The sequence below is a fragment of the Castor canadensis genome, chromosome 13 (assembly GCF_047511655.1).
Source record: "Castor canadensis chromosome 13, mCasCan1.hap1v2, whole genome shotgun sequence".
NCBI classification, from domain to species: domain Eukaryota; kingdom Metazoa; phylum Chordata; class Mammalia; order Rodentia; family Castoridae; genus Castor; species Castor canadensis.
Genome location: NC_133398.1, coordinates 22,648,076 through 22,656,663, shown reverse-complemented (window position 1 = coordinate 22,656,663; position 8,588 = coordinate 22,648,076). Strand labels below are relative to the sequence as shown.

General features: G+C 46.1%; 1 long non-coding RNA gene across 1 annotated transcript; it reads right to left on the bottom strand.

The window, feature by feature from the left end:
• Positions 1-3,994: 3,994 nt before the first annotated feature.
• On the bottom strand, positions 3,995-8,148 carry LOC109692872 (uncharacterized). Its single transcript, XR_002212994.2, has 4 exons — positions 7,780-8,148; positions 7,427-7,570; positions 4,725-4,812; positions 3,995-4,588 (listed from the first exon to the last, which is right to left on the bottom strand). It is a non-coding gene; the product is annotated as an uncharacterized lncRNA (long non-coding RNA).
• Positions 8,149-8,588: the final 440 nt, after the last annotated feature.

The following is an 8,588-nucleotide window of genomic DNA, read 5'->3' as shown; positions in this document are numbered from 1 at the left end:
GCAAGGGGGTAGGAGGGGGAGAAGGAGGGGGTGGGAGGGTGGATAAGGAAGGGGGTGGGGGAAGGGGGGAAGAAATGACCCAAACATTGTATGCACATATGAATAAAATAAAAATTAAAAAAAAAAATAGAATGGGGAGGTTTGGTGAATTCCTCTCTGTGCTTAGGAGTGGATGTGCTGACAGCCCTTTCCTGCAGAAGATGAAACTGTGTGAAAAGCCCTTGGCTGACACAGGCACAGTGAACACTCAGGATGCACTTAATGACAAGTGTTGTTCCCAACACTGATCCTTGATTTCCTACCACTTCACCAGCTCTCAGCAAGATAAATCCTATCCCATGAATGGCTGCCCCCATGCACTCTGCTCCTAACCTGTTCCTACTGCCTGGATTCCTCCTTTGCAGCCCTGAGCTCTCCCTCCTCTACCAGGGTGAGTACATCCATCCCTAGCTGCACTGATTCTAGCTGCTCTAGGCCGTGAGCCCTGCCTTTAGCCTAAAATGCAGGCTCATGTGGGCAGTGCTCCCAGTGGACTCACCAGCAGGACTGGAACATTAAAAGATACAAGTCAATAGGTCCTCATGATTTTCTGGGGCTGGGGGTGACTTGCATGAGAGCAGGAGTCACTCCTGTACCTGTTTTGTTCACTGCTGTATCTCCAGGGCCTAGACAGCTCCCTGACAGACAGCACGTTCTCAATAAGCCCTCAATGGGGAGGAAAATGAATGAAAGTGCAAATAATGAAGAAAAGAGTGAGTGGGGATCAGGAACTAGAGTGGGAAAAGCTTTAAAGTTTGTAACGTCCTGGATGTGCTGGTTTTGTGTTCTACCTGCTTCTCTTTAGTGAGTAGCAATAATGTCATTACAAGGAACAGAGTTCATGCGCTGGCTGCACCGTCAGTGTCCTGTGATAAGAGTTGCCCTGGACATAGGGCCACTGGTGATGGACACTGAGAGGTAGGAGGAGGACAAAGATGCCTGTCTCAAAGGATGGTCAATGACATGGGAGCCAGTGGAAACTCCACGAGAAGCCACCATTTGTCCTATGTCCTAAGACAGAGGGTGTGAAGAAAGAGAAGTACCTGCAGTTTCCCTCCTGGAGATCCCACTATTGAGAGGATTGCTCCCCAGCTCCTGCCTCAGACTGAAAACAGACCCTCAGCAAGGCCCTCATCCCAGTTGTGGGCAAGTCAGGAGATAGAGCCTGCTCTGAGGTTATCACAAGGTTGGTATTCCATAAATACAGCTGTTTCTTAGCACTGATGGTATGAAACCTAGAGCATCACCAACCACATGTGATGTTCCTCCTCTACTTCTCCATTGGGTTTCTTTTCCTGCCTATTTTCTCTACGAAGAAGGAAATTCAGGAGGCTAGAGTCCACCAAGCTCCAATACCAAAGTCTTTCACTTCAAAGCAGTCACCTCTGTGAGCCCAGATGTGTATCTGCACCTTTTCCTGACTCTACCTAGGCCCATTTTTCCCATGGAAATGAATCATGAGCTGCCTTTGGGCAGTAAACCCAGGCCCCAAGTGCTGGAAAACAAATTGCTATTTCTCTTTCCTCCGGCCATGTGACTGTCTTTGAGCAAAAGTTAATTCTAGTCAGCCCCTATGATTTCCTGAAATTCAGGCTTGCTGTGATCTTTCTGGAAATGTGTGCTTCCCCATTTCTGGTGCACAGCAAATCTGTGGTGCCTTGAAGGCTGAGACAGACCTCCTCCTGGGGATGCAATCCCCACCACTATGATGATGTCATACTTGGGGCTAGGGGACACAAGCAAGGTCCTTTGCTATTGTCTGCAGCATTGTGCCATTTTGGAACTCTTCTCTGGAGTTTAGGGTTGGCTCAGCCCAAGACACATGGATGCTACAGCCACCTCCTTGTGGAGCTAAAACGTTTTGCACAGTTTATATGAACAGGCATTTTGCTCTCTTCATTAACTCATTTCATGCTCCTAAAAAGGTATGCGATGTTATTTCCCTCATCTTTCAAACAAAAAAAAAGGAGGCTTAGAAAGGCTAGCTAATTTGCCCAAGGTCCCCCAACCCATAAGAGGTAGAACTACCATTGGAACACAGAAAATGAAACTTCACACTTCTGCATCCTCGCATAAAGCAGGGGGGCTGAGGAAGGAGGAAGGTGAATATAAGGGTTTCCTTTGGGCTGTGACTGAGCCAGGCCTTTTCAGGAAGGGAAACTAACATCTGCATAGAATGGAGGCAGCTGTCTGGCTCCCCCAGTTCCCAGCTGGTGGGGAATATGTTGATCCCAGTTAGAATATGCACTTACTTACATTATCTGGGCATTTCCTTGGCCTTCTGAGCAGAAAGAAAAGCCTTTTCACTGGCCATTCAAGGGAACCTGGCCTCTGACTCAGCAACCCAGGGCCCCTCGTCTGATGGACATAATGAACTCATCCTGCATCTGCTCTGCCCACACCTTCTTCCCCTGCAAAGGCCCCCTCCTGAGGTCCCCGTTCTGAAGACCAGCCACTGAACTAGGGACTCCAAGAACAAGCCCTGCCAACCATCGGTTTCCTGCCCCCAGGCCTCACTTTCACTACCTGAGCACCTCTACCCCTAGGGAAACCACCAGGCAGCCTGAGGTTAATACCACCTGCCAAACTCTGCCCCGCAGCTCATGGGCCTGTATGAAATCTCAGCGAACCACACCAAACCTTCTGACCTAAAACTGGAAGGTGTAGTCTGGTGGAGTGGCTCAAGTGGTAGAGTGCCTGCTTAGCAAGCATGATGCCCTGAGTTCAAATCCCAGTACCAAAAACTGAGGGGGAGGGAGTGTATATACTCAGATTACATGCACCAATTCTCAAAAATGTTACTCTTGTGGCAGAGTGAGATAGAAAATTCGGTCTTTTTGGAGGGTGGACATGAAGCAGGGTCTTGCTATGTAGCTCGAGATCCTCAAGCCTCTGCTTCTCAAATGCTGGATTGCAGGCATGCATCACCATACCTGACAACACAATGTATTTTATCCTCAGCTGTCATCCCCCTGTCTTCTAACCCTGAGTCCTACACTTCCGCCCAGTCGGATCTTCACCCTCTGCTCTTTGGCCTTCCTTAACAGAGAAACTGCTGACAAACTGCCCAGTGTGCTCCCTCACACACAGACTTGCTTTTTTCTGTTTACAGAAGTAAAATTTGTACACCATCATTTGAGAGGCGTTATGAAGGAAGATGAAACTGGCAGGCCTTGCTGATGGGCTGAATGAAGTCCCATTCAGGAACCATGCTGAGGCTTTTTGCATGAGCGTGGGGATATAGAGAAGACAAATGGAAGGAAGTTTCTAGCAGGCAACCCACAATTCAACTTCCTCTTTTTGTGGTACTGGGGTTTGAACTCAGGGCCTCACACTTGCTAGGCAGGTGCTCTACCACTTGAGTCACTCCACCAACCCTTTTTTTAGTGATGGTTTTTTCAAGATAAGGGTCTCTTGAACTTTTTGCCTGGGCTGGTCTTAAACTGTGACCCTCCTGATCTCTGCCTCTTGAGTAGCTAGGATTACAGGCGTGAGCCACCAGCACCCAGCTTGGTTTCCTGAATAAAGGATATTCTACCCAAGAAACTACAAAGAGGAACCATGGGAAGAGTTCCTCAACCTACCAAAATGGGAGGCGAGAGCCTGGGGAGCAGGGTGGTGAGGGACACTTGGGGCTCCCTGTGTTGCAGCATTTTTCACTGTTCCTCAAGCAGCTCCCATGAGAACAGGAAAGGCAGAGGCCTCAGAAAGAGGGATGTGTAGCATTCTACCATGTACTTGAGTGGCAACTGAGCCAAAAAGGAAATAATATACGGGAACACTGGGCCCTGGTGCAGCTGTTTTACCAAACAGAGAAGAAACCTCACAGAGCAAAGTTCCCCTGGTCCACCTCCTGCAGGTTGCTGTGCTAGACAAGCAACGGGCCTTAAAGATTTCCTCTTACTAAAGAAATACTTCAAGAACAGGAATAATACTAATGACAAAAACGACAGACACAGATAAGGTAGGAAATAACGTAGAAGAGCCATTTAGAGGCTGTAAGAACCTTCTAGAACCTTGCAAGTTAGCCCACAAGTGCCCCCTCTGATTGGGGGTGGTTTGCAAACCAGTGTCACTGATATGAGTTTTACTGTACTGTACATGGATGTAAGTCACAATTATTTATAAGTAATAAGTAACTATACTTATTATTTGTAAATAAGTAATAAGTGTTTATTTCTTTAAGTAAGATCAATTTGAGCTGGACCTCATCTACTTGGTGAGTGGAATATTCAATCTAGGTTGCTGTTCAGATGTTCTCTGTCACTTCAACATCCTCCCCCTGCACACTTACACATGTGCACAGGAGCCTGCAAAAGGTTTGACACTGCAGGGCGCAAGCATGCCAGCAAAGGGGGACTCAATCCTAGAGATGAGTCATTTGGCTTCACAATGTCCAGTGTTGGTCCCCATTGTTTGTCTCTCAGATCTGGCTACCCCAGAGGCTCAGGAATGCCTCTCACAGAAATGTAGGCCATTGGGTTGGGGATGTAGCTCCGTGGAAGATCACTTGTGTGCATGCATGAGGTCACAGCTTCAATCTCCAGAACTGCCAAAAAAAAAAAAAGAAAAGAAAGAAAGAAAAGAAAAAGAAAAAGAAAAGAACTGCAGGCCATTGAGCAGCAGCCCCAGGCCATTTTTTCCACCCAGAGAGCCAAATATGCTTCCCAGACAAGCTCACCAACCTCTCTTCTTCAGGCTCCAGCCCCTTATCATGGGCTTTGTCTTCAAAATTCTGGGGAAGAATTTCTGCTGTATTCTTTGTCTTTGGCCCTGCAACACAAAAAGAAGCCCAAAGTTTAGGCCTAGGCAACCAAAAAGGCCTGACTGTCATCTTGGGGATGTGATGGGAGAGGAAAACAAACGTATATGGCAGGAAGAACAACACCCCTCTTGCCCCAGCTCACTGACTCTGAAGAAGTCAGTGTTTAGAAGGGATGACAGTTGCCTTTCCCTGTGCTTGTAGGTGAAAGCATGGAATGCAGGAGGAAGGGTAAACTGCAGAAAGAGGGAGCACTTGCTAATGAAATCCATTGAGATGGGCACTATTGGTCATCAAGACACTAAAACATCTCAGAGAGCCAGAGTGCAGTAAATGACACAGAAGAAGAGACACCCTCCCTAGGCTGTAGAATAGAGAGACAATTGATGTGGCCCACTAAGCTTTGGGCATTCACACAGGTCACATATATGAAGGGAGGATGGCAGAGACTAGGTTGTGAACAGGTGTTGGCAAGGATGCGGGGAAAAAGGAACCCTCTTACACTGTTGGTGGGAATGTAGACTAGTACAACCACTCTGGAAAAAAATTTGGAGGCTACTTAAAAAGCTGGACATTGATCTACCATTTGATCCAGCAATACCACTCTTGGGGATATACCCAAAAGACTGTGACACAGGTTACTCCAGAGGCACCTGCACACCCATGTTTATTGCAGCACTATTCACAATAGCCAAGTTATGGAAACAGCCAAGATGCCCCACCACTGACGAATGGATTAAGAAAATGTGGTATCTATACACAATGGAATTTTATGCAGCCATGAAGAAGAACGAAATGTTATCATTCGCTGGTAAATGGATGAAATTGGAGAACATCATTCTGAGTGAGGTTAGCCTGGCCCAAAAGACAAAAATCGTATGTTCTCCCTCATATGTGGACATTAGATCAAGGGCAAACACAACAATGGGATTGGACTATGAGCACATGATAAAAGCAAGAGCACACAAGGGAGGGGTGAAGATAGGTAAGACACCTAAAAAATTAGGTAGCATTTGTTGCCCTTAACGCAGAGAAACTAAAGCAGATACCTTAAAGCAACTGAGGCCAATAGGAAAAGGGGAACAGGTACTAAAGAAAAGGTTAGATCAAAAAGAATTAACCTAGAAGGTAACACCCACGCACAGGAAATCAATGTGAGTCAATGCCCTGTATAGCTATCCTTATCTCAACCAGCAAAACCCCTTGTTCCTTCCTATTATTGCTTATACTCTCTCTACAACAAAATTAGAGATAAGGGCAAAATAGTTTCTGCTGGGTATTGAGGGGGGGGGAGAGGGAGGGGGTGGAGTGGGTGGTAAGGGAGGGGGTGGGGGCAGGGGGGAGAAATGAACCAAGCCTTGTATGCACATATGAATAATAAAAGAAAAAGAAAAAAAAAAAGAGAGAGACTAGGTTGTGGCCTTAAGAGCTCTCTTCCTACTTAGGGCATTGGATGTCCCTCTTAAAACGCTCCTTCCTGCCATGTTTCCTTCAGACATTCCTCTTAAACCTGATTGCTCCTGTCTTGCCTCTGAGCTCACCTTTAAACTCTTGGCTTTTATTTACATCCAGTTCTCCATTTTACCCCATGGATTTAATGGTTAGACTTATCTTGGCTTTTTAAACTTCCCTGTGCAGGATTCAAGTCTTGGTTCTCTCTCTCCTCACACTGAAGCCCTAGGTACTTCCTGCTAAACCCCATTTCTCTGGCTGGCTCTAGAGAGCATAGCCTGTGATAGGTTCTCAAAAACCAAGGTCAGACAGCCATCCTTATGCCAATCTCCCATCCATGTTTGGCATGATGATTCTGACTTGCTGGATCTTTCCGCGACCTGCTTTCATCCTGCCCTTTTCCAGAAACGTGGGCAATTGATTCTCTAGCAATTACAATTCTCCTTGCTCAACTGTGGAATATTTTAATGTTGGGCTTCTCAGTCCCAAGATGCTGTGCCCAGCCAGGTACCGGTGGCTTATGCCTGTAATCCTAGTTACTCAAGAGGCAGAGATAAGGAGGATCACATTCGAAGCCAGTCCCAGGCAAATAGTTCTTGAGACTCCCCCATCTCAAAAAAACCTACCACACAAAAGGGCTGGTGAAGTGGCTCAAGCAGTAAGGGCACATGCCTTGCAAGCGTAAGGTGCTGAGTTCAAACCCCTGTGCTGCAAAAAGAAAAAAGATGCTGTGCCCACCACTAATGGGCCATCTGCCCCTTAGGCTAGCAGCACCCTCTAGTGGCAGGGACACCACCGTGACCAGGAGCACTAATAATAGTAAATCAATTGTTTGTGTTTATTTCTGTAGTTATTTTTATATATTCTAGTTATATTAGTAATTTAGCTTTGCATCAATCCATTAAGGTAATAAGCATTAATTGTTCTTATCACCACTTTACAGAGAAGGAAACAGGCACAGGGAGATTGAGCAACTTGCTAGCTAGGAGCAGATTCAGGCTCTGAGCTCAGGAGCTGGTCCCAGAGTCAGTGGTTTCACCTCTACACAACATTGTTTCTCAAAACAACAGACAGCACCCCACACTACTCCAAAACCCTCCCAAAATTTTTTTCTGGGGCAGGTGTGCCACAGGCCTGCAGATGGGTAGCATGGGTGCCTTCCTCCTTTCACACCTGGCGGATAAGATGAGTGGATGATGGTACTTCTGTGCTGACTGCTCAGACCACTGCTCCATGATTCCAGAGCACCGAGTTGCACATTCAGGGCCTTGACTTGTGTTCTTCAGCAGAAAAACCAGCAGGAACGCCTGCTGAGACCTTAGAACATCAAAGAATTGCAAAACAAGACATCAGAGATTGTCTAACATAGGGGTTCCCAAACTGGGATTCCCAAAGGCAAAATATTGGGTCATATGGGCTATTTCCAGCCCCATATTTCACCTAATCTAAAATGCCATCAATGTAAAATACAGCATTATTTCATGCGTCGCTGAGAAAGAACAAATGCTGCCTATTAAGCTAATTACCCTATTTAATCCCAGGGATCCAGCTAGTGGCAGGCCTGCTCAGTCTGGGCGTGAAGGAACTGCAGGGCAGGCTTAGCTTCTAAGCAGCTCTATGTTGGGCAGGAAGCACTCAAAACAACAGTGAGAGACTGTGGCTTCTGCTTCCACTTAGCATTTAGCCAGGGGATTTCACAGCTACGAAGAAGAGACCGCCTACATGTCCTGTTCATTGGCTACCGTGGCTGGCACAGATTCATTTACCACCTACTGATATACGTCACACGTGTCATATGCACAGCTCTCCCTTTTCCCCATGCTGAACAGCACAGAAAAACCATGCAAGAAGGGTCAGCTACTGGGAAATAAGAAGTCAACATCAAATCTTTTGTGTCCATTGCTGACTTGAGTTCAATCTCTTTTAGAACAACGTACGATCACTTGATTCCAATCCCAAGGTTAGTTAATGTCAGAAAGTTTACTTGATCTACTATACAAATAACTGTCTTCACATTTTGAACTTAAGGGTCATGATTGTCAAGCCTAAGGTCACCTTTGAAGTCTGAAGGGTATAAAATGACATTCCATCTCTTGAGGTTTCTAGATAATTCCCTTATTTTTACACCCTTCCTGGAATATATTCAATATACATCAAAGACAGACTTTGAGCTAAAACATTTGTTTCAGCCAAAGCGAGGTATTGTTCATTTTCTTTTTAACCAGTACAAGTAGGCATATGCAAAAATCTCATCCTGGTTTTTTTCCTTCCTTCCTTTCTTCTTTCCTTCCTTGGTATGAACTCAGGGCTTCACACTTGCAAAGCCAGCACTCTA